We start from the raw sequence: 27,606 nt of genomic DNA, 5'->3' as shown, positions 1-27,606 counted from the left end.
GGGAACGGAGGGACCACGGTATTTAACTGGGAAGGGATTAGGAGTGGTTGGGGTACAAGCCATCCAATGGGAAAAGGGTACAGGGGAGGAGCAGGGATGGAGTCACATAAACTGGACCAATGAAGGAGAAGAGAAGGAGGGAACCAATGGGAGTAATGAGAACAGGGAATTTTCTAGAACCTGGGGAGAAGATAAGCATGAACTGACCGATCATAGACGTGCTCATCTGCATGGGGAAGCAGGGAACTCTGGGGAAATGTTCTTATTTAAACAAATGCAGTTTCCCATGGCATTCCTGAACTGTTCTCCCCAGGGGCACATCCCACAAGAAAGCATCAGCCTTAGGCTGTGGGAAACAGTGTACTGAGGAGAGACACCAGGGGAGACAGGCCATGATGGCAAGAGTGGGGTCATGGGAATTAGTAGTGTGCTAATAGAACCATCCTATATTTGATCAAGTTTCTGATTCTTGTTCTCAGTTGGTTTGGTACCTATTACAAACAAGGTCATGTTCTGAGTTCACATTTGTGATTGGACCTTTGCCCTTGGATGTTCCTGTACCTGGCTATGTTTGCCACACCCAGGGGTCTGTGGATCCTGCCCACCATACTGTGTGGTTTCCACATTTGTCATTTTTGTTATTAAAGTTTTTATTTTCTGGGCAGAACCATCGTTCCCATCCGTTATTTCACCAGATTCCTCTGGCCAAGCCAAATAAAGGGGTCACAGTGAACTCCAGTCTGTGATAAAAAAAGTTTCTTTAAAAATATTTCAGTTGTACATTTCACTGTATTACATTTTTTAAAACACCTAACACTACGTTTCTGTGTTTACATTCTCATTGGGTTTTTTTTCTGTTTCTCAAGAAACTTAGAAATATTTGGTTCATACTCAACACCTGGATATGGACCTGTAGAAGCCAGAATAAGTTTTCCTTGCATTTTTTGGCTTCTAAGGTATCTGAACACTTACATTCTGTTGCCTTTCCTACATTAGCACTAAGGGAGTTGTTTTTGAGATTAACTTTACCATTGATGTCCTGTTTTCTATAAACGATCCTGAATCACCTTTACGAGATCTGTGCCATGCTGTGAACCTAAGTGTTGCAATCTGGACAGCTATTTGCCTTCTAAGCCACAGCCAAAGTTTTCAAGTTAATAGCATATAATTAATGAACAGGAAATCCTTCTATCTTGCACTGAGTTAACTTTTTTTCTAGACTGTGAATTCATAATGGACAGCCAACAAAACTCAGGGAAAAAAAAAAAACAAACAAAAAGGGAGCAAAGAATATTAAGGTCAGGAATTTTGCTCAGTGCAGATGGAGCATATCTTCATACAGAACATCCTGAGGCAATCTATTCAACAGGCCACCCCATCTGATGAAGTACATAATTGTCCTGAATTTTAATATGATAAGTCTGCTTTTAAGTCTTGTTTATGCTTTAGTACTTGAATATATGGCAGAATCACAGTGGGCTTCTTAATCTACCTTAATTTATTGATCATGCATAGGAAAAGGAGAGCAGACAGAGGTCCTCACCCTTACAATACTGAGTGAAGTACCAAGTTCAATGTCTGGGAAAGGATATTACACAAATTGCAGAATAATAAGAATGAGATATCCACAATAAAATAACTTTTACTGTAGCCAAACATCAAAACACCTACAGAGCAGGGTGGACTCTTTATATACACCTGTAGTGCATCATGTGTTTCTTTGCAGCCAAAACACGTCTCTGTTCCTTCTAACCAAACTTGCACAGAAGCAGCTGTTCCCAAACCACCCTTGTGACATAATTCCATTCTATGTCTGAAGTCATTATCATAGTCCTGTTGCCATGACAACAAAACATTCTCTGTTGCTAATGCATACGTCTCAGAAACAATTAGAGAAGTACCAGTATCCCCAAATTGACTTCAATTAGAATAGTTCAAAAATTAGTCTCTAATACCATACATTGGGGGAAAGTTTGTGATAAATCTTTTCTTTAATAAATTATTCCAGGCAGAAGTAGTTTTTTTCAGCTATATTCCTCCTTTATAGCTCTTAACTTTTTAGTTGAACCTAAGAAAAATATGTGAAATCAACAATTCTATTCTTACTACTTCAGAACATGCAATTATCACATTTAATCAGGAAGTCTTAAAAGGAAAGTGAACATTTCTTGCTAAATGCCTTGCTTCTCCTTCTGAATATTTTAAAATGTTCAGATCTAGAAAGCTTTAGGTTCTTATTGCAATATTTTTTTCACCTTGCATTACAGTGCTAAGATGGGAATTCACTACAGGATGCATATGATAATACAAATCTATCCCATCATAAAAATGGGGATCATTTGCCACTAAGTTTACAAGCCTCATTCCACATAATCTTTATCCCAACTAAATTTTAATGATATGATTTTCAGATTTTTTATCTCATCTTTTCTACTAGTTTTTATACTAATTTAATTTGATGGTGATAATAGAGACAATACAACAAACTAGTTTTAAGGTTGGTGGGACTATAACCCTTCCAGAAGTGTTTTGCCAAGCCAGTGGGTCCTTTCTAGTCCTGCACTCCTGTACAATTATGATGTTTTTACATAGCATGAAGTGGAAGCAGAAAATGTTTAGGATTCTGAGCTTTATATATGTAACCAAACATTACAGATTCACCAAATTAAAAAAATATTCTTCAAACAGAATTTGTTGTATGATCAGTCCTGCCAAAGTTGCTGGTTCTGTGTTACTCCATTTGCTTTTCTGAACTCCTTATTTGACAGGTGTCGCTTTAACAGCATGCAGCTCTCATTTTACAGAGCAGGAAGTGTAACTGTCTTTAAACTAATTTCTTGTTTATTTAAAAACATGTTCCATGTGAAACATTTTTGTTCCTTTTTGTAAGTGGAAAAAGCCATAATTCAAAAACAAGTATTGAGAAAAGTTCACTCCTTCAAAAACATTTTAACAAATATAAGATAAAAACACAAAGACCCCCCCCCAACAGTATATCTTTCCTTTATTTTTTTACATACAATAACAATAATGATGGTATTATAACTATTGCAATTTAATGTGCTGTTCAAACTGCATTATTTTATATGCACTCACTCAGTGGTTGAAAAAATCACAATTGCTAGATTTGGTAGAGTTGAAAAATGATAGTATTAAGCACTAATTGCTTCCTAACTCAGTAATTTCTCTAAGATGCAATTAGATGAAGAAATGAGGTCTTCACAAAGAAAATGGGGTGCTTCCAAATACCCCTCAGCAAAACTGATTTTTGCACATCTGTGATAAAAATCTAAAAATCCTTCATCAGCTGAAAGAAGGTGGATCTAAGCTCAGTCTCACTTTGTAGCTGAAATGTGCATCACTCTGGTATAGATTCAGCCCATAAAAACAGCACCCATAATGGCATAGAAAAAATCCATGTGTTCTTGAGACATCCCAAGAAATTCCAAAAAGGATGATCCATTTTTTTCATAATTTTGCCATTTTTGAGGACACAGGAGTCTCAAAAATAAGAACGAGTTCAAAAGATCTAGTGACCCCAGAAATCTATTAACAGCTTTAAAAGATGAGATCTCTGTACCATGGCCACATCAAACCAGTCATTGAAATCAGATTCTTCGGGGCAGGTCATCTGGTGGGAAATGACATGGAACTTTCACAGTTCAAAGATGTATGTGGCTGCGTACAGGCAACATTTGAGGAAAAGTAATTCTTTAGGTACTATCAAACACTTTTTCAGATTTTGTGAAATCTGCAAGTCCCTCCTTTGAATGCATCTGGACCTCTGCCAGAGTCTTAATTTTGAGTCTCATTTAGGGGACTAGCCCTAATTAAGGACCCATTTAGAGTCCTCTAAGAATATATCACCTGAGTAAATTCACTCAGGTGACACTGAGCAATTTGACATAAAAATCCCACTCTGACCATCTTCTCTAAAGGCTCTATCTTGCACTAGACTTCTGAAGGTTTATAGAAGATTTGTATACAAAACAATCTTTGGCTGCTTATTCCAGGGCTGGATAAATGGCATTATGTCCCTCATAGGTTTTACAGGTACACTACCCATCAAGGGTCTCACCTAAGTAAAGAATCTTAAGTTCCTGCTGTGCATGGTTTGGAATTATTTTTAAGATATGAGCATTAGGATTCATCTTCTCTCTCCTTGTAGTTCCCTCTTACCTAATTTAGACACCTGACTACTCAATATTTTCCATATATTTTATTATTAGCTCATGCACTGCCTTTGGAGTCTGAACAGATGTTTTGGGATAATATACACTTGTTACCCTCAAGGAACTAAAACTGAGTGTTAAATATCCAGAGAAATAATTTTACAGATAGTTTATTTCTTCTTTTGTGATAGGCAATAGAAAACATATGAAATAATATTACAGCAAAAATATTAGCAAGGCTGTTTCAGACAGTCCCCTGATATATGAGTAGACCACAATGCTGCAAATTATACAATCTTAATTTTTATTCTTTTATTAAAGATGCAGTTAAGCTTAACAAGCAATGAGTCTCTTTGTATTTGTTGTGGGTGCCTGAGAATTAACAAATTGGGTCTGTGGCTGGTAGCAGGGAAGATGACTGTTTCTGCTGAAATTTTTGCTGGATTATTAATTCACACAGCTGATGTTCCTTTCTCCTGGAGATGTGGGAGGCTGAAGAGCAGGACATTTAGATACTGTTGACTATGTCTATTTTAGCTAGTATAGTGCAAAAGAAGGTCACTGGATCAAAGCAACTAAAACCACAGACCACATGTGGATCATGTGGTTCCAGCAGAGAACCTGTGGATGCCCCAACCCTAGAAATGTTCAAGGCTGTTGGTCTCAGATTCAGTCAAAGAGAGAAACAGAAAGTTTCTAACCAGGCAGAAGCCTGGGAATCTGTTGGAAAAGAATGTAAATAAGGGTTTTTATCTCTTGTTGTTCACATTGTTTATAGTTAAGTTCTACCACTGTGTGCCATGTACTCTGCGCCAATGGTGTGGGCTGTTTTCACTTCAGGACCAATGGAATTAGCCTGGACAAAGCTCTGTATAAAGAGCGATGCATTTTAAATAAATCGGAGTTTTACTCTCAGCAGCCTTTTAACTCAATCTCTGCATTCCCGTCCTGCCTCAACAGTGTTACAAGGCCAGGCTGAAAGGGGCTTTGAGCAACCTGTGCTAGTAGAAGGTGTGTCTTCCTGTGACAGGGGGATTGGAACTAGATGATCTTTAAATCTCTTCCAACCCAAGCCATTCAATGATTTTCTGACATAGAAACATTGGATTATATTAATTTGAGACTGGAAAAAATATTCACAAACTTCGGTTCAAATCTGGCTGAAAGATTAGTGTTTGGGACTTCATGTCCTCATCAGGGGTTGAAACATATTTTCATACATTTGAAAGTGATCATCCATATCTGTTTCCTAAGACAGAGCACTTACTCATGTGTACCAAATCATCTCTGAAATGGAAACTATGCAATAGATGTGGTTTCTGGAGTTTTGTGTCAGAACTACATTTTTGTTCCATCCTAAAAACTAATACTGGTCCAGCTTTTGATGAATATATTTTATTTACTGATCTAGAAAGAACTGCAGCTGGTATTCTCTCAAGACAACCACAAAAATATTGCTCCTTTTTCCAACTTTTGCAGTAGAAGTATTCCTGGTCAGAGCAAAGTCACCTCTGGCAATTTGGAAATGATACTTAACAACAACACTGAATGGTAGAATAATGTTCAAGATATGAATGATGAGGTGACAGAGGTGTGCCTAGAGTAAACAAGTAGTTTCAGTGCCTGTTTCTCCTATACTGAATATACTTTGAAGAATTTAATACTTTTCAGTAGCTCTTGTAATGATAGATTTTGTTTCCTAATTATTTTGATGTCTCATTCTTCTACCTCATGATAGGTCTGTTTTAGTTCCCAGAGCAGTCAAGATGGATGGCTCTTTGTCAGAAGAGTTCTACATAACCTTATACTAAATGCAACCTACATGGATAGAATATGAACTTTGGATGACTTACTTCATCAAAGTAAACCAAAGAAGTGTTTTCAAGGGAGCAGGCACCATTACTATTATTATTATTATTATTATTATTATTATTATTATTATTATTATTGTTGTTGTTGTTGTTGTTGTTGTTGATTGTTGTTGTTTGTTGTTGTTATTGTTATTGCTTTATTTTATTTTATTTTTTAATTTTTATTATTACATAATTTTATATGATATTTGTACAGATTACTGCAATGTTTTATTGTGATCTTAGGAATTTATAATAGGAATGACAATAAATTCCTGGAAATTATTTTGCTCTTGTGCTTTGAATCATTACTTTTTACCAAATTGTCCAGGCGCAGTAGGTATCAAAAGTCTCAGGATCAATAACATGAAACCATAAACTCCACAAAAAGTTTGTGGTGGGCAGTACCCAAAGATATAAGTTATATCAGATTGCTCTTCAAAAGTAGTTAAGAGTTTATTTGCTTAACAAAAAAAATCCTAATTCTTTGTTAATTCCTTTTGAAGTATTCACAGAATTGTAACATAAAATATTTATAAAGGAAGCCTGAAATGTTTAAAAATGTCTCCAAAATGTATCGCAGGATAACTATTGAGATCAATGCAACCTCAACTGAGAGAGGAATTGTGTCAAAGGATTTCACACTGGATACAGATTTGTTCCTGTGCATCTCCACCTGGCATTTCTGCAGGTCACTAAGAAGAACTCAAAAGCAGGGTGTGAATAGAATCACAGAGATTGTCATTCTCCTTATCTGGAAAAAAATTGGTGGTGATAGGAGCAGAAAAAATAAAATCAAGAAGATTTTGGGGTTTTTAATTTTGTTTCCTTTCTTTTCCTTCCCATTTCATCATCCTTCAGAGCCAAAGCTTATAAAATTAATGCAAATTTCTAGCTAAATTCCCAGGTGAAAGTGTGGATGAGATGTGAGAATTAAAATGATGAGGGACTTGGAACAACAGGTTTACAAGTACCTATGCTGTGTCCATGGAGATGGTGAACACAGGAAACAATCCCCTTTGATGCTGGAGGTAAAATATGTTCAGATAAAGATGATGGGAAGGAACATGGGATTTATTGTACTGAATCAGACAAGTTTTGTATTTCTTCTCCTTTCTTGAGTCTCGTTTTTTGCTGCCTTCAGAAGTGACCAGTGTCTGGTGCTTGAAGGGAGGTTAAAGAAAAGCCCTTAATGAACTTAGTTGTGTGAAAAGGAAGGCAGAGAAGAGGATATCTTCTTGACCTCTGCAGCTATCAATTTACCCTCAGAAGCATAACAATAGATTACTTTAACATTCATATTTTTGTTATTACTCACAAAATTATTCAGCCCTTTAAAAATCTTTCATATTTGACTTAATAATCTCCTGCTGAAGTTAATTCCAAGGGATGCCAGCATGCTGTGAAAAGTATTCTCTTTCACATTTTTTGCTGTTCTTTTGTGTTTTGTTTATTTCATTGCATATCCTTTATTGATTTATATTAGTCATAAGGTTAAAAGTAGTGTCTTATTCTGCACTTCATAAAAATAAATAGAAAGAACAGGCCATTCCATTTTCCTATGTAAAACTCAAGCTGTTTTCATTTAGTATATCTATTGGAGAGTTGAGTTTCTCTACTTTCTGTACCTGCAAATAGAGAATGCAAGGATGACAAAATTGTTTATGTGGTATATTCTGCATATACTCTTCCTCTCTATATTTTTCTATTATCAATAGGTTGATTGACTCCTAAAGAAATTTCAGGAGCACTTCAGATATTAATATAGAAAATAACCCTTACCTACCAATTAATTTTTGGGACTCATAATCCCCAAGTTTCAGTTTTACTTTAGAGTATCACACAGAAATAAGAATGGGAAATACCACATTTTTAGACAAAAAAGGGAACATTGTGTTTATTCTGCCATATGTACAACTTCAGCAAGAAATTCTTATTTTTATATTAAGCTCTACACTGTAAAGGATCTGAAATATTCCATGCCATGATTCATAAAATTAATTAGAGACAACTGCATTTATGTCTGTGAATGTTGGACTGAGATTCTTTCAGCATGTTTTTAGAATTCACGTGATCTTGATTCATAAATCATCACATTTTCTAGTACAAAATGGAAATAGGAGTCAAACCCAAACAATTCAAAGCCCCATTTCAGTAATTCTTAATAACATGTGCAATATTACTGTTGTTATGTATCCCCAGAAATGTACATACCCATATTTGTCTATTGAAAAATACCATCTTAATTAACCTTTAGCACAAGTAGCTGATGAAGCTACTTTGCTGTGAAAAAATATCCTGAGTATCTATATTGATTCAGGTAAGGACAGATAATTTTTTTTCTTCTTCCTCTTCTAAATTTAAACTAAATTGTATTTACCCACAATCTATATTCCTTTAGGCAACTCTCTAGTAAGAACGGGAGATGTGCTGCAGGTTTTAGCCTCCAGGTCAGTGTGGTCAGTCAAACAGACTGAGTGACTCCAGAGGAGTTCCAACCTGTTCTATTTATCCTGCTAGCTTTTCCCAGAACATCACTAAGAATAAAACACAGCCTGTGTTTTTATATATAATTTTATGTTTCTTTTTCAACACTGAAGTGTGCCTGTAGCTGCACAAGATGATGAGAAAGGGAAGACTGGAAAGAGGTGGAAAGTTTTAACAAAGCTTCTTGCTCCTTCTCATTTTCTCAGCTCTTTGCATTTCAGAGGCACAGCAATGTGTCAAATAGATCTTCAGGAGAGAAGCTGCATGCTTGCTCCTCATGCTTGCCTACTTCCTCTCTGTAAAGATGGAAAAAATTCTCCTAAACTCCAGCTCCTAAACCTTAGACACTTTAGATTGGGTTCTTTGTATTCCCAGTATACTGGAGGTCTGCAAATCTGAAGTGCTTCCATTTGTGCACATGTAAGCAAGATGGAGTGCACCAGAAACTGAATTTTTCTGTCTGTCTCTTCTGATGTCCATGCATCAACTGTCTGCAGAACACTTCTTTATAACATACCTTCTGAGAGGGTTGGGCCTGCACAAAGTGGAATTGCAGATATTAATATCTTTTTCGTATACCATGGAGACAATTTATGTATGTTTCAGGGATCTGGGCTTCCTTCAACAATACATCTTTAAATGAGCTGGTTTGGTACATTTGCTCAGTACTTTCAGGTGTTCATCCAGGTGAGCAATTTCTGTTTAAGCAGAAGTGTTGCGCCTGCTGACCAGCCCCTGTAATCAGTTCAGTGCTCCATCTGCTGCTGGCTACTAGCCTGGTATTTTTAAAGCATTCAGTCATTAAGTGGGTCACCCAGGTTCAATTTCTTTTTCTGTTTGATAAAGGGTATTACCTGTGAAATGTTTTATGTTCATAAAAAAGTGAAGAAGTTTTTGCTCTGCTTTCCTCTTTGAAACTGTGTCTGTGTGTATAAATGATTGCAAGGGTCCCTGGCCTGAGAAGGGAAAGAGAATAGTGGTGTAACTCTGCACCTCAGTGCTCAGTAGTGCTGCTTCAGAGAAAGAAGGCTGGAGTGTTGGAATGTTTTTGTGTCTAATCATCACTTTATTTTGTCACAGGATTGGCCCTGGGAGCAGAAACTGATATTTTCCAACTGGCTGGTGAGCGAGTGTCTTTGTGTTGCCTCTGTACAGAGGTCATTATTTTGAGGTTGCTGAGAGCCCCAATTCACTGCAGTGGCTATCTGCATGCCCACCAGAAGTGCTGGATGTCACACAGCCATGTCATTAGCACTGGAGGTTGCACTGTTGAAGCTTTTAGGCATTTAGGCATTAAATTGGATCCAGTCTGTGATGTCTTTCACTCTCAGACTTTTTATTGCTGCTTCTGTGCTGAAGATAATCCAAATTTGTGACATTGTTATACTTTGTTTGCTTTCTCCTTCTTACAGGAAATTGTTATTTTCAATTCCTTTTTATATCATTCTTTTCCAGCAGTAATTATGGCTTACTTGATCAGGATATTCAAAGGTTGGTAGTATGAGTCACTTTTCCTATTCAGTTTCCACAATGTCAAAATGACACTTTCTAAATCTAAACACTTGCCAGTCCTTTGCAGTACCAAAAGCAGCTGTATTCTCCATTCCCACCATTTCCAGTCTCTTTTTTGTTAAACCACAATCATATCATCTGCATTCTCTTCATGCAAGTCTTTTATTTCACATCAATGTCCATCCAACAGGTTACCTCCTCCTGTGCAACCAGTGCCTCTGTTAGTGAGAATCCACCCTCTAGTTGCTTTTGCCTGTCTGTGATGTAAATCTCATGCATACAAATATATGTGTATATATACTGCTGCATTAGAGATACGGCAAAAAACCAAAGCAACTAGTTTCCACACCTAAACTATTAAATTGTGTGTTCTCAGCACTTGGAGAATTATAACAGCTGGGGATAGAAGGAAAACTTATGGGTCAGGCTATTCTCTCCTTTCCCACTGCCCGATTGTTCTCAACAATATATTCTTAACATTGTCTGGCCTATTTTTAAATGCAGCTTCTTTTCATACTTCTTAAGTCTGAAAAAGTGAGAGACAGATTACTCTTTTATAGCAGAATGACTCTCTTTGACTTAATGACAGTTAAATTTATTTTATTTGGTGTATAAAAAGAGATGAAGTGCATTTCATTTTTATAAAGAACTAAAATATGGGTAATATGAAATCTGAACTGAAAAAGGAACTGGTTCAAAGACACTAACAAATTTGTGAATTTTCAGTTTCTGAAAAATGTGTGATGACTTTCTGAAAGACTATTACTTGGTGTTTTTTGTTATAACTTCTATACTATCAGTCAGATAACTCTTATACTAAACTACAAATAGGCCAAATACTCAGCTGATATAAATCCAGTATCCCTGCTGACAGTGCTGCTTGGCCAGTTTCCACCAGCTTAGGATCTGTCCTTTTGACCCGGCCATATGTTTTTTGATGATAAGCATCACAAATTAGGAATGGATTTACAGAAAATCTCTTTTTCTCTTTTACATTCCTAAGGATACATAGGTGAGCAGAAGCTTTCAAATATTTCCAGCTCTGACTTTGGCATTAATGGCTGCTGTTTCAAAATACACTTTCCAATTTCCTGACTACAGAAAATAAAGTGGCAAGTGACTTAGTCAGCTACTGCACTGAGAAATGATACCATCAAAACTAACCAGAAATTCTGATGGGAGCGAAAGTATCAAAAAAGGTACTGAGCATGTACTTTGCCTTCTTAAGTTTAGCCTATAAACATTATTTACTAAGCTTTAATTTTTGTTCTGATTTTACTGGATTTAAACCAGAAAAATGCATAATTAGAAATGGGGGAATAAATGAGAAGGATGTGGGAGGAGCAACAAAACTGTTCAAACAATAAAATGAGAGACTCAACATCAGATGAAAAGAGCCAGGTCTCCCTGCTGTTGTGTGATGCGCCACTGGCCTACAAGGATCATACCAACAGAATGAAGGTATCCTTGAAAAATTTTACTTTTGTTAATATTCATCAAGTCTTGCATTAATTAAAAAAATAAAAACCACCCACTTAGAACTGAATAACATGAAATACAAAGGATAAAGGGAATATGAAAGAAAGAGTCTTAGTGTGAATTGAGTTTATTTTTTGGTGATTAGTTTAACATATATATACCTCAGCTTTTTTGAAACCAGATTAATTAGCACGTTGTCAAGTAAGCCACTACTAAGAGGATAATATCAGAAAGCAAATGGCTCAAATATTTTCTTAACTGGGGGCAGAATTCTGAGAGGCAACCATGTATAGACTTATGAAAGGATTGATGGTGCCTGGTACAAGGTGAACTACACTGTCACTATGCAGACCTGGTTTTCTCTCTTCCTGACTGGATACAGGATATTTTGCAGCTGACTCCTGACACCAGCACTCTAAGGGCTTGCACGCAGGGCTGGGATCTAGTTAAATAGTGCTGCTGTAATTACAAGCTTGCTGCAGGTAGTAGAGTAACATGCTGTTTGTCAAAGTGTATTATAAATGTGTTTCTACAGGTCAGATTTTGGGAGAGAATAATTGCATCAATTTAAGGTTAGAAAATAATCCAGTGAGCCAAGTTTGTGACAAGCTGGACCGTGCATTCATTGCTTTGCTATGAACTGCTGCTAAGATGGGTAGCAAAAATGTTCCTCAAATGGGAAGACCACAAGATTCCTTCATAATAGAAATTGCTAGGAAACCTAAATGGATAACTAGGTCCTAATTCTCCCTTCACATTCTCAGGGCAAAGTCGTATAATATGCACCAGATAACAGCACACTATAGGAAGGTAGCTTGTTTTTATATAAATGCCAAGAATCCCAGTATTAAAAAAAAATTCTTTTATAGCAGTATGGGCAAACATGGGAGCAGAGATGAGGTGGAGAGGAGGAGTGCATTCTGCACAATGATGGCAGTGTTCACCCTTTACTGATTCAACCTGTACTGCTTCCACTTCTCTAACAATCATTTAACATGCAACAGTGACTATATTAAGTATTTTTATTATTCCCTACAAAGCCACCCTGGAGGAATGGCACAGCAGACCTGCTAAGGCTCTCAACTTCCATGCTTTTAGCTCCATCTTAATTAGGTGGTGGAGTGAATGAAATTATTTTGCCATTCCCGTGTCCCAACTTGACAAACTGGGACTTGGCACTAGCTCAGATTAAGGCACTCTGTGCAGCTATATATGGTACGTGTTAATGATGCTATTAGTAACACATTGCTGAATGTTAACATGTTAGAGCTTGTCGTTTCATCTCTCCATGGAAGCAACTTGATTAATGTTAGAACTTTTTAACAAAGGTATAATTTCTGTGCCACAGTTTTATATCGTCAAAGAAAGAGGCATAAGCTTTACACTGAGTATTATTATGTTAAATTAAATAGACTGTGCCAGGCTTTGTACTCCCATATCCACTCACATACAAATAGTGTTTTTCTTTGTTTTTTGAAAAGGGTGCTATGATTTGAGGGGCCATTGATCGCCTTAGTGAGTGCACTAATGCCTGGTCTGCTGAGGGCTGACAGGTACATAACAGGATAGCAGTTGCAGGGTAATATGTCCAGTGATATTTCACTTCAAGACACCTGCAGATCTAGTATTTTTAAATGAAAGCTTGTCAATGGAATAACCAAGAAAGATTTTCTAATGAAAATAGCGAGACAATGGGGACACATTAATAAAGGAATTAGCAGGTAGGGTGTTTTTTGGAAGAGAAGATTGTTAATGATTAAATGGCAATCCTACTAATTAACAGTCAAAAAGAGATAAATAAGGAATAACTCCCATGATAATTGCCAAATTTATATATTCAGAGAAACCTAGCACATCATAAATATTAAATTGGACTATTATCTGCAGTGTATTTGTGCCAGGGATCCATAAATAAAGACCTTAGGGACTAATCACTAGAAATTTTCATTATCTACCCTTTCCCATATTTTAACAAACAGAAAAGATATGTCTTCAGTATAAACCACAAAGAGAACATGGTGTGGTTTTTTTGTTTGCTTGTTTGGTTGGTTGTTGTTTTTATGAACCTTTTGAGAAGAAAAGAAAGAATAATGCAGTGGGAATATACAAACCAGAGGAGATCTCAGCCATGAGAAAATCTTTCAGGACAAAGCTTGGCTTCTCATTTCTTCTAAGCATTAACCTCTTATTAGGTACACTAGTTTTATGCCAATGTGTAGCTCCATTGATTTAAATTAGGCTATCTCAGATACCCACCCTGCTGAGAGAGCAACCACACACTTTTAAAAAAATCATCCTACACAGAAATGCGGAAAGAGTAGTGAATTGTATCATTTGCGTAATTTTAATCATTAGTCTGGCCTTGTACCTTATGCAATAATTTATGCAAAAAAAAGGTACCTAATGGCCTTTTTAGGGCCTGTGATATTGCTACTGATATTAATGCAACTGGTTTATGTTCATTTTTGCAAGACTGAATGTGTATTATGTGCACAATTTTATGCACGGTTGGCATATCACAGGATCTTGCCCTGCACAGAACCTGAGACTGTTGCCTTCTTGGTCACCTGGTGTAGCTGAAAAATTGAAGAGCTTGGAAAGCAGGTCTTACCTACAAGACTCTCAAGTATTCTGGGAAATAGAGGAGAGGATGGTGTCAATACAGAATCTGTAAAGAAGATCAATTTATTGGAAGGTGAAAGCTCATTTGGAAACCTTCATAGTGAATTGTGCCATGGACAAGTCAGATTGTCCCATCTGGATTATTCTTGGATATGCTTCGGTTTGGCTAGATTATTTTTGATCCACCAGATGCTTGAGTTTCCATAACAAAGATAAAGTGTGGGAGATGTTCTGCAGCTTGGCACTGGGGTATGGACAAAGAAATACAGCTACTGACAATTGGCAGAGCTTTTCTTCGTATCCTGCTGTCAGTCTTGTAATAATCCTCTTTGGCCTTTTGACTACTGAAAAGGGATAATATTTTTCCTTATATTGGATATTATATGGAAGCTTGTAGCTCTAAAAAGTTAAAATACAGCTAAGAAGTACCAAGAATTGCTTGAGGGGAGCGCTAGATATCTATTGCTGTATGCTAAGCCTTTCTATCTTTTTGAAGCATGCCAAGTAAACATGCCACAATATCATTCACACACTCGCACAGAGGTTGTAGGTAGAAGTGATATCCAGCAAGCTGAGATCCTGACTCCTTTCTGAATTCCAGTCGTTTAGAATGGGTAAAAGCCCTGCAAGTTTGTGAAGTCACACATTGAATATGTGAGGCCAAGAGTAAAAATAAGACCCCTGACTTCTCCCTTCTTCCTTCTTCCACTTTTCTCTATAACAGTGGATAAAACGCAGGAGTGGAATACCATTGCTATTAAGTGAAAAATGAGCTTTTACATTTAGCCATGAAAATGAAAGTAATAATTAAATCTTCATATAACTTTAGGTTGTATTGCAAGTGCTTAGCTGAAAAATTCGTCTTTAACTCATGGCCCGGAGCAATCACATCTGTTATATTTTAGGAACAGAAAGCTAATGAGGTGGAATCTGGAGTACTGAGCTTAATTGGGCTTGTTTTGATTAAGTGTATGTGCTGGGAATATTTTACACACTAGTATAAATTGCAAAACAGTCAACATAAGCCACAAAATTTGCAAAATCCATTGTGGGTAGTGTCAGAGACTGTTTCCAATAAACAATAAAAAGCAGGAAGAAAATATCTGCAGTTTTAATGAAAAAAATAGTGCTTTAATTTGCTTAATTAGTGGCTATTCACAGTTGTAAGTGCATTTCTCTCTTGTTCACATACATGCAAATACACACAGAGAGAAACACAAAAATGTTCTGTATATTATAAAACTGTAGCAGCTTGTCTTTGGACTGAGTAGATTAGGTCTGACTGAAAAAGGCATTTAAAACTGCATAATCTTTATACAAGCATGAAAAGTTGACATATCATTCATATATTACATACTTAGCAGAAATAATAATATTTTTCAGCAGTTTTAAAAGCATGTGTTTCAAGGGGGAGATAGTATATGGAGTTTTTCTCCTGCCAGTCCTTATCGCTTTGGGCCATACTCTTAGATAATGTAAACCCACATAACTTCATTGACTCTACCACATTTTGCTGATCCACTCAATTTAGATCTGATCTCTCAAGTCCCCATGTGTATTCAAAGCTTAGGAGTTGGGAGAAAAAAAAGAGTACTATATTTCAGCAATATTATAAATGGATTTTTTAAATGGATTTTTCTCTACAGCAAAAAATGTTACAGTCTGGATGTCTGATATTATCGTATCATCCATAACTAGAAACAGAGGTTGACTCTTCAAAGTAAATTACACATGAATGAAAAGTGTTTCTGTTTAGCTTGTAGTCAAAATCACATCAACAACAACAACAAAATTGTCTACTGCTTTCATTAGTAGGTCTCAAAACAGCTTCCAAGAAAAATACTGCCTCCATCTTTGTGCACAGGGAAAGTAAGGCACCAAGAACTGGCTTGCAGAAAGCCAGTGGCAGAAGTCCTTGAGTAGTGATGATCTGTCCAGCGACCACCTTAACTGTCATAGTCTAAGGAGATTGACATATGCCACATGATGTGGGGCATTTGGCTGTTGAATCTTCCTCTGGCTTGGCGGATTTAGGATTACAGTGCTGACATTTTTATTGCGGTCACATATGTTAATATATTTCATACTACCCACACATGGCTATCTCATGTTGAGCCCTTTCAGCTGGTATATATTTTCCCCCAACCCCAAATGTATATTAAAAATTTAGGCTGAGATTTTCAAAGTTTTAAAAATCCAATGAGATTTATTTATCAGGTTCTTCAATCCTTTTATGGTCTTATCTTTCCTCAATGAATGTTTCATGATAATTGACTAATATGTAAGAAAACATCAAGAGTTAATAACTTCATTTTAGCTCCTTACTGGCTTCATATAATTCAAAACATTTTGCCTGAGATACTGTTATTGCTAGGAAAAGGAGTCATTTCTTCAGATGAATCTCTAAACAATTCCTGACCTTCCCAGTACTCGTGATGGCTCTTCTGTTCTTCAGGTAATGGTGGTAAATGCAGTGAACATGGAAAGCATGCAGAGTTTAAGGACAAATACTCTGCAGCCCCCCAGGAAAATTATGATAGTGATTTTTTAACAGGTTGGATTAAATTATTCTGTCAAATGAAAATCTCACTGGTGAGTTGCTGCTCCTTCCAGTGAGGAAGGAGAATGGTGTAGGAGCACACATAGACCTCCTCTATACTACTAACACAGGCTAAACAAAATATTCAGGTTAGGTCTTGATGGAGCAAGGTCTTCACTCTTGAAAAAAAACAAACCTCCATCTAACACCCAGAGTTATTCAAGGCTTTGGCTTTACAATTCGTTCAGAAGAGTGCACTGCTCATTGTGACCCCTCACACTGCATTGTCCAATTGGTTCAATAATGACTCTGAGGAATGAGAGCCACCTACCCTATTATTGGCTCCACCTCCTGGGGTTTTCCTGAAAAGGATTTTCATTCAAGTCTGGTCTAGAGTAACATATGCAATTACACTTGGAAGTACGAAAATGTGAAGAGGGCAGCCACTGCAGCTTCAGGTCATGAGACTTGCTGGCTGTGATTAGGAAGACACCCCCTCCTAAATAAAGGATAATAGTGTTCATATCTGAGGATTCAGGACTGTCCATTGTCAAAGATAGCCTGGTGACAGTTCATACAGTCTTGGATTTCCCTCCTCTTAGCCTTTCAAAATGAAAAACTGAAAAGAACACTTTGAGACATTTTCTACCTTCTTATTGAAAAACAAATTGGGGTAAAGGGGAAATAAATTTTAATATTCTGCCATTCTTCTCCCCAAACTTGTGCTACAGCTTCTTCCTTTGAAAGTCATTTGAATGTCTCTTTTTTCTTTTTTTTTTTTTGCATAGACTGTGTTTCATTTTTCTAATATTTGATATAAATATTCTGAATTAATTTAACTTTATTGAGCCTACTAAATAGTACTTATTTTTTAAGCAGGTTGCTCTTGTGAAAGACTGTGGTCTCTAAGGATTATCTGTCAGTCACCTCATAAAATAAAGGTTATTATTATTATCAGTGATGAACAATAGCTGATGACTTCAAGTTGAAGAAAGGTCAGGAGACTAATCACTGATATGCTTTCAGCCGCTATCTTTAGTCAGGACTTAAGCAATTGTTAAAGCCATATTTTTCAGATTTAATTTTTTTTCTGTTATTTCCTCATTGTCTGTATATGTGCATGAAATGGTCACATAACTCCATGTCGAGTCTTTTTGTATATGTCAAGTTTCACTCAAGCAAATGAACAGAAAAGCATAATAATTTCAGAATTTGAAGTGTGACTACTTGTGACATTCATGAATTGTGTGTCAGAGGGGAGCAAGTAGGTGAAGATTCCTTTTCTCTGTTAGTAGCTACAATATCTGTGTCATCCCTAAACAAATTTCAGTTCTTTGGCACAGTTCTTAAACCTGGACTCTGTTACTCTCCTGCTGGAATGCTTCTTCTGCCCACCCTACTTAAGAGCATGGGATACACTGTGGTTTCTTCTTGTGACCTTTGTTTTAGAATTCATGGACTATAAAACCAGACCAGGTTTTCTGGAGGTACATCCCTATTCTTTTGATCTTGCAAACTATGGAGTATCAGTAATGTATGAGGCTGTTCAGATCTGGGAGTCTGAACAGAGCTGGTGGGACGTGCTGCCTTTGCTCAAAATTCAGTTAAAGCCTGAGAAGTTTATGTAGGTCAACTGTGCCTTCCTTCAAACTGAAGAAGCTGGCCATGCTTGGAATGTGTAATGTAAGTGGAGACACAGCCTGAGAGACACATAGAGAACTATTCAGCCAAAGGCTGGTATCAGCTGAATCCCTTCATTGTTCCTGAATGCAATATTGAAACTACTGAACAAGTCCTTGTTGGTAAATGACTGCCTGAAATAGTCTGTTTCTTCACTATAGATTTAAAGGAAAATATTACAGCAAGAGACAAAGAAGGTGAAATTGATTTCATTTAACAACAACCTTCCCATCTTGCCTCACATCTCACTCAAATAGCCTTTGTAACTAATTATAGTGGAGCTTGAAAATAAAGCACTTCTAGGCTAAAGGATTTTATAATTCATCAAAATTATCCAGTGCTCAGTATAGCCAAAATCCTATATGCTATTATGTTCTTGTGCCAGCAAGGCTGCCTGCAAGTTAACACCTATAGAGCTGTAAGAGGAACAAAAGGCAAACACTGGTATCATCAAACAATATATTGATGTACAAAGACATTATGGTAGGCTGATAAATCAATAATTTCTAAGTGTTTTCTCTTTTGAATTTGTATTAAATTTAGAATGCTTGTAATAATTGGTGATTTTCCTCCCTTTTCAGGTCTGGAAACATATCCATACAATCAGCTTCATGTACCAGCCTGCCATATTAGGCTTTTTTTTTTTACTTTTTGCCCCTTAAAATTTAGAAGTATGCTTTAACATTTGTAGGATATTGTGTGAATTGCAGATCTCAACGAAAATAACCTTATTTGTCCCCCTCTCTATTTCTCTTAGTTTGGATGAATTGGAGTCAAGATTTAAAGACTGTTTACATTGAAGGGACTTGTCAGTCTTAAAAAAAAAGGAGCCTGGATTCCTTTCTCTGTTAATTCCCAGATGATCTGTGTCTTGCACCTCTACGCCTGAACCCCTGTTTCTGTCAGTGTACTTCCTTTACTCTAAATATAACATCCCAAATATGGGGTTTTTTTTAGTTTTCTTTTTTTTTCTTTTACTTTCAGGATACCAAATGCTCCATGCACATTGCTGTAGGGAAAATTTTGTTTCTTATGTTTAGTGACCTTCACCATATAGTACAAGGTCTATCTGTTTACTTACTTGGGATTTCTTCAAATCAATAGCTCCCAACTGCAGACCATGCACCATTAGTGATTCATGAAGCACTTGCTGGAGGTCCATAGAGAACTGCCTAGCAAAGCACAGGATCCTCTGCATTTCCATCTGCTATCTTACATTAAAACCAGCTGCTGTTACACAAGGCCAGTATCTAGTTGTGATTCCATGTATGACTTAGAAGGGACTGAAAGCAGGAGTCAGGGGGTTGAAATGTGACCCACACCCCAGAACAGTTTAAGAACACTTGCTCTTCACATCTACTCTGCAGCAGCTATAATCTTCTGATTGGTCTGTACAGAATATCCTTTGGAGTCAAATCAGTTTTATGATTTCTAAACTCTGATGGCTTTAATTTGCTGCAAATCTTTTCAGAGACTATGATACTTTGTACAGCATACCTATAAATAAGTTCTATGACAGCCTCATTAATCAGGCTACATTTTAAAAGCATTAGCCTTTTTCCCCTCTGTTGAATCCACAGCTTATCTTTCACCAATTATAATTAGTGTTCATTAAAAGCAGTACTTTTTTTTCAAACTAGAGTGTTACACTGGGCCTGATGAAGTCTTCCTTCATCCTGCAGCTGATGAACCCCAATATTGGTGAGGTGTTTGAAAACTTGGTTTCACATTAGCAAATTACAATTGGACTATTTTAAGTAGGGTAAGCCTAAAGATATCAGTTACAGTACTGTAAAGCTTGATATTTTTAACTTCAAGATGTTTGGTTCTGAGAATGAAGCATTAATTGGGCCACCTTATTAATCTTGAGGAAAGTAGGTGACACAAACAGAAAGATCAAACACCAGCCCCCCTGAAAAAACTAAACATGCAAAACTGGTCAGCACATAGAAACCTTGTCCTTCCTATTTATAAAATAATACTTTAAAAATATTTTTTTTTAATCGTGGCAGAAATGTCCCTACTCTGGACAAGCAAGAAACTTTGTCATTTGGATTTTGGACACAGTGAGGTAAAGACATCAGAAATAAACTTACTAGAGTAGGTTTAGACAGGTTTAGTAGGTTCAGATATTTTAGAAGACAGGAAAAAGACAAATGGATGTTTGCAGGACCCTAGTTTTGAACATGAGGAGGTGAAATTTATTTATACTTTTTAAATATTTTACATTTTCTGTATCTGCCCAATGGTACCAATGTCACAAAGACAGGAATTTCTTGAATGTCTCTGAGTATATCCAGGTCTTGAATTTTTTTTTGTGATAATAATGTGAGAATTAACAAAAGTTTTAAATATGAATCTTTGTGTGGTAAATTTTGTGGAGGAAAGGAGAAAGTGGGAGGTTCTCAGTTGGTGGAAATAGAGCACTGAGTGAGTCACATGACGCTGTCATTGTAGCAGGGACCAGAATTTGTAAAAACCAATGAAGGATACTGAAAGACATTTCCCACCAGTACTATAACTGGAAATGAAGTTAAGGTAACTTTCACACCCATCTTACCTTCCTTTTGTGTCTGAACATGTCCACAGCTATAACACACTTCTCTTTAGCTAACAAATGACCAATCTTGACAATACATTCTGATATCCAGTACCATTATGTCTTCACCTAACCCAAAATCTGTAGTCTCCTGTCAGGTGCATGCTCCACTGGAGTCTATTCCACACTTGTCAGGGAAAGCAAATACCACTTGTATCCTTCTTCCTGACTGGCAGGGGAAATAATGAGCAGGATGCTAAAACTCAGGTGAGATGAAGACCAGTGGCTACAACTGAAAAGGAAACTGTGAAATGTGCTCATCTGGAAATTTTGCTTATTGATGTCCCTTTTCCCACCCCATCACATCACTTTTCACAAGTTGTGAAAAGGTTGGGTGATACTGTGAGAAACAATTGAACAAGATTAAAACTATTCTCTCTAAAGAAAAAGATTTTGTATCTCTTTAACAGAAATTCTTAATATCAAGTGGTGAAGTTATTTGCAGGTCTGTGACAAGGATTCCTACTCCCACAGAAGGACAACTCTGTGAAAATGTCACTGCTGTGACGAGGACAAGGCTGCTACAAAAAGGACTGATAAATCATATCTAAGATATGAAGGAAGTGAAAGCTAAACAGAGCTGGAAAGGGTCAGAAAGTAAACTATTACAATGGAGGTCTGAAGGGTCTTCCTGTTTTGTCAGCTTCTCTTCTCAGAGTTAAATTTGGTGGTAATCAAAATAGAAATTTTTTTTGGTTGGTTTTATTTGAGGTTAAAATTGCAAGGTGATTTTGTCTTTCATATGAGATGTTGTGAGAAAATGCATGTGATGTGTGCAGTTTGTGATGACTGAGAATGTTTGATCACAGGAAGGGATGGCAAGGGGAGAGGGAAATTTTCAAAGTCAACTTTAGAAACTTTAAAAATTAAATATTTTGAAACCAGTCCCAGAATTCTAATGATTCTATTCTGTACAGTTTTATTATGGACTATAATTTGTCCATGGAAGTTTTGCTGATGCTGTACTTATCCACTGCTGTAAATCATAGTAATAGGCACAGAGGGGTTAATGATGACCTTACACTGTGCTCACTTTAGCTAGAAACATTCTGTTCTTCCCACCCTTCAGTCAGGATGTGGGTAAAGTAAATTGTAAGATGTTGTAGTTAGCACCTAGCTAAGTGTATATTGTTCTGTGCTGTGCCATGCCATGTGAGCATCCACAGGGGAAAAACAAGCTGTCATTGCAACACTTGAAAGTTAATAATCCTTTTTTCTCATTAAAGCTCTTCAGCACAGAGACAATACTGACTGGAGCAGGGTTATACAGCTGCTGACTTCCAGTCAGTTGTTGTCTCCATTACTTTGGATGACCTTCCTTTACCTTGCTTTGACTTGCCCTACTTGAACTGGGAGCTGACCTTCCTTGAGACATCTTCCTGTGTGTGCCAGAGGATGGCAACAGCCTTCTACAATTCACTAGGAAAGACTCAGTGGAGAAGATTTTCAAACTGCAGCATCGAGCAGCAGGTGCTGGACTTTTGCAAGCCCCTGTGAAATATGCAGCTGAGCAAACCCTGTGAAGAACAAAGGCAGTCTGCCATGGTTTTGTAAAGTGGAAGCTCCCATGCACATTACAGGTGTTGAAATAGGAAACAGGATCTCTCCAACAAAGTGTGAAAATGTCCTTTTAAAGGAGGAAGGAGTCACTTCCTGGCAAATACCAGAAAAATTACATCCTAGAACGGCCAGATTTTCTCCAATGATTCTAAAAACTCCCACAGGATTGCTTGAGTAGCTACTGTCAGTGAAGATGTCTTTACTGTTGATCTGAAGACCTATGTCAGTTTTCAAATGTGGTATGTGCTCTTCATGAGAACCAACTGTATTTTTGCTGTGTGAATTTCTGCTTCTCTATGGAAAGATATGGAACTTCTGGAGACAGTCCAACAAAGGGCCATGAAGAAAACGAATGGGTCTGGAGTGTCACTCAAATGAGGAAAGGATGAAAGAGGTGTGTTTTTAAACCTAGAGAAGGGAAACTATTTTAAAGCTACAGCCTCTCCCTCTAAATTGCTATTGAGGTGTATTTGGTTTGCATGGCCAGGTTTTTGGAGTGGGGGTGGTTGCAGGGGTGGTTTCTGTGAGCAGCTGCCACAAACTTCCCACTTGTCCTCCAGAGCCAATGCCAACTGGTTCCAAATTGGACCCACTTCTGTCCAAGGCTGGGCCAATCAGTGATGGTGATAACACCTCTGTGATAACATATTTAAGAAGGCAAAAAAAGTTACTGTGCTGCTGTAACTGTGCTCAGAAGAGAGGAATAAGAACATGTGAGAGGAACAGCTATGCAGACACCAAAGTCAGTGGAGAAGCAGGAACAGGAGCTGAGGCAGAGATTCCCCTGCAGCCCATGGTGCAGCAGCTGTGTCCCTTCAGCCTATGGAGCTCCATGTGTGAGCAGAGATCCACCTTCATTCCATGGAGGGCCCCACCCTGGAGCAGATGGATGCCCAGAGGAGGCTGTGACCCCAGGGCAGGGAGCTGCAGACCTGTGGAGAGAGGAGCCCATGTTGGAGTATATTTCTTGCAGGGCTTGTGACCCTGTGGGGGATCCAGGCTGGAGCAGGTGGTTATGGAAGGACTGCACCCTGCAGAAAGGAACCCATGCTGCAGCAGTTCATAAAGAACTGTAGGCCATGAGAAGAACATACCCTGAAGAAGCTCATGAGAGCTGCATTTGTGGGAGGGACCCCATGCTGAAGCAAGGGAAGATCTCCTCCCGGAGCAGCAGCACGAACAATGAGTGATGAACTGACCCTAAACCTCATTCCATCTCCCTGTGCCCCTGGGGAAACAGGTGGAGCTGGGAAGAAAGAAGGGGTATGAGTTGTTTTTAAGATTTACTTCTCATTATCCTGCTCTTATTTTGTTGGTAACCAATTCAACTGATTTTCCCAAGGCAAACGTGTTTTGCCCAGTATGCTAATGGGTGGATTGTCTCTCTCCCTGTCCTTATCTCAACCCATGAACCCTTCATAATATTTTCTGTCTCCTGCTCATTTGCAGAGGAGAGTGACAGAGAGGCTTTGGTGGGTACCTGGCATCTAGACAGAGACAATACAGTGCAAACACCACCTTTTTCATAGGGCATTTTTAAATCCTATTGATTATAAAATACAGATTAACTTGTATGAGTGTGTCTGTCTGTTGGCATAGTTTTTCAAGATAAAATCTCCCTGAGGAGGAAAAAGTGCTGAACATTTCTACTGTAATCCAGGCAATTGGCAAATCAATTATACCACAGGCATCTTTCCTTCCATCTAGGACAGTTTAATTTTTACACCTTAAATGTAAAATCTAAACCAACAAATATATTTGAGCGAAAAAGAAGAAAAGGCTTTTAACCAATATCCAGGAATGTCCTGAACGCCAGATTGCTTGTGCTGCCACAGTTCTAGATGCTATCATCAAATTATATAATCTCAATGCATTGAGATTGTTTGGATCATGTTTTTCTCCACAGATAGGACAATATAGCCTATTTGTCCAAATTGCCTTGTAGCTACAAATTCAGATTTGATTTTTTCCATTTGCCCATTTGTTCTGGATAAATTGAAGCCAAGGATCCTTCCTTCTTAACATTTTCTGTATCAAATTCAATTTGTAGAATTGTGTCATAATGGACTGACCATAAATGGTACAAATCTGCCAGTAATTGGCAAGCAAATGCTGTCTGAATTTGATTATGTTTATTTTTATAGAGCTCAGGTCTTGCAAAGTCACACATTTTGCATATGAGTGTTGAGGGCAATCAATTACTGTGCAGGACTGTGGACTAGTAATTCACATGTGTTACCTGACTGACTCCTGAATTTACTAAGCAAAGGTGTGCTTAGTCACTTCAAGGCAAAGCAGGCAAATCTTCATTTTGCTGCTCTGGAGACAAAGACCTGGGACTGTCATGTTCTGCCACGGCAGCAGGTGAAGCAAAAGTGGTGGAAGGAAGAAATGGGGAAGAAAACTTCAAAATCAGTTTTGCTGGTTCTGCTGCCTCCACAGAGAAGGAAGAACTGTGACTTTGCCTTGAGGAGCCAGCTATGTAATTTTAAACACATAGTTTCCCACACCACCTACTTCCTCTCACAGCTCTGAACTTTCTCCAGTGGTGGCAATGATAAAAAGCAACCTAGCTTCTTAGGAATTTAGGAAAGCAGGCATTGGGGATTTTTTCACTTGTCTTTTCTCCTGTCTATTAGTTTAGGGTATTGCCTACCTTGCTCATGTGTGATTTAACTCTCTTTATGTGTTCAAAAAAACCACACACACAAAACATCCTGTGCTTCCCGTGGCCAGATAAATTCAAAAAGCACAAATATCCTACAGCCAAAGAAAATAATATATGTGTTTTCAAAGCAGAGTAACAGCATCCCAGGAATTAGTCATGGCTAATGAAATATCCAACCCAACATGCATAAGCAAGTGCTTGTCTACCTAAATTACCTTATAATTCAGATATTGGCTGTTGGGTTTTTATAAACATATGTATTCATATATTTTAACATAGAGCTCCTAAATGATTTTAGTAGGGGACACTGTAGAGAACTTATTTATTGGCAGACTGTCTCTGTGACTGAGCAGGGCTGTGGGAGGTTTAAGTGTGTTCTGGGTAATGTAGTCTGATTTCTATTTTAATGGACTGAATAACTAGAGCAGGCACTTATGTTAAATGGCCCTACTGAGAACTGAGCAGCCATTTGAAGTAAGAGAGTGTTTAAGATAAAAGTAATAATCTGTAAGAGTTTAAATCTATTGTTCTAAAAGAGGGTAAAATGTGTAGTAGCAAAGCCCAAGAGAACAGGTTCTGTATCTGACCTGGATGGTGATTTGCTGTGTGATTTTGCACAAATTTGGGGAATATTCCTGGGTAATGATTTAAATGTCCATAAACCATATTAATTTATTTTCCAGTTGGGAAACCATGGGAGGAGAGATTCTGGAGCTTAACTAATGTTCCCAAGGTGCTTTAAAATTGCTGGATGTCTGCTATTCAGTAAATATAACATTTAGAGAGTTAAGTTTAATCTATCTGAAATAATTCAGGAGGATTTCCACTGAAGCCCACTGAGTTGTAATGGTATAATGGTATAATGAGCATGATCATGTTTCAGTCCTTCATTAGGAAGAGAAAACCTACCTGTCCCCAGCTTTCTATGTTGGGTTGCTGTTAATGCCACTGTGCTGGGCTGGGACATACCCTCAGGTGAGCAGTATTTTGTATCCTTTTTACAGAGTCTGCACAATGTCTGCACAAGAGGCTGTAGCTGTTTGCAAAGCCATGAAGAAATGTAACCAATGATAACATGTCTGAAGATGGCTATGAGTTAAAACCATGTAGAACATCACAAAAAAAGAAAAAAATCCCAATAATTTTATCAAGGCAACATTATATTTTAAGACAAATACTTTATTTTCCTCATGTTTAAAAAATTCAGGATGGAAGAAAAGTCAGTAAAACAAACTTGACTCGCAGAAAATTATATTAACCTTTTTTCCATTTCTTATTTACAATATTTTTCTCCAAGGCTTTTAGATTTCAGTCTCTAACTCACTGAATCTGAGGAGAATTTGATTTTTAAAAAAATAGTGATTAGCATTTCAGTCAAAAGTGATTTGTATGAAAGGCCATACAAGTGGCCTTATCATGGAACTTTTAAAATATAAACATTTTTGAAAAACCCTGAATGGAGTTTGGAGTTTTCCTTGATTTTTATTCTGGAAGTTTATGTGCTTCTAACAGAAACTAAAACTGACTAAAGGAATCTAGTGAAAATATTATTTGGTGAAGTACTTTTATTTCCCTGTTCTTTTGGGAGCAAAAACAGAGGGTTCGCTTAGAACATGATTCCCAAGAAATTGAATTTTTCCTTATTGTCTGCAGTGTGTGTAACCCAGACACCTAGATATGGTGGTACTTCAGCTGCAATGTCAGTGGGAAATGAATTCCCCATAAATTAATTGAAGAAAAGCTAGGGGGTGATGAGAATGTGTGGTTAAATTTTGGGTGCTTACAAGGGCACACACTGTTGGAGAGCAGGTGGGAAGGTTCATTATTAGAACATCAGTGAGGGTCTAGGTTTGTAAGACCAATTTAATAAATTTAAGTAAATTTAATTTCTACATTTCTTCTTTTATTGTTTTCTCCTCTGCTTTCCTGAAGAGAACACAACTACCTTTCAAATTGAGAATTTAGATGTAAATTCCAGAGAATATTGACCCCCCTCAAAAAAGAATTAAAAGTGTGAGAACATTTCTGCCTATTTCTAAGTAATCATGAAAAATTGAATTATTTCAAAAATAATCGGAACCAGCATATTTATGGGATAAATGCTCTTGTCCTAAGACACAAAAGAACCATTATAGCCTTTTGCTTAAGCATAGAGAATATTCCTAGCAGTCCCCACCCCCTCCTTCCCCCAGGGTACTTACTGCTCTTTAAAGGTTTGCGGTTTGTGTCTTGAACTTTTTCTTGCCCCTTAACTCAATATTTTGTGAAAAATATATTTTTAGGTCTTTTTTATTCACCCTCCATTCATCGAAGAGTTTTGTAGCTGTACCAAGATGTCTTAAAGCATGTGTGGTATTAGTAACAATGTTACTTGCATTTTTTATCTTTGTTGGTGCCTGCACAGAGAGTTGATGTAACATTGCTTCCAGCACAATCAA

The sequence above is a fragment of the Lonchura striata genome, chromosome 3 (genome assembly GCF_050655825.1).
Source record: "Lonchura striata isolate lonStrDom1 chromosome 3, ASM5065582v1, whole genome shotgun sequence".
NCBI lineage: Eukaryota > Metazoa > Chordata > Aves > Passeriformes > Estrildidae > Lonchura > Lonchura striata.
Note: the sequence above shows the minus strand (reverse complement) of the source record.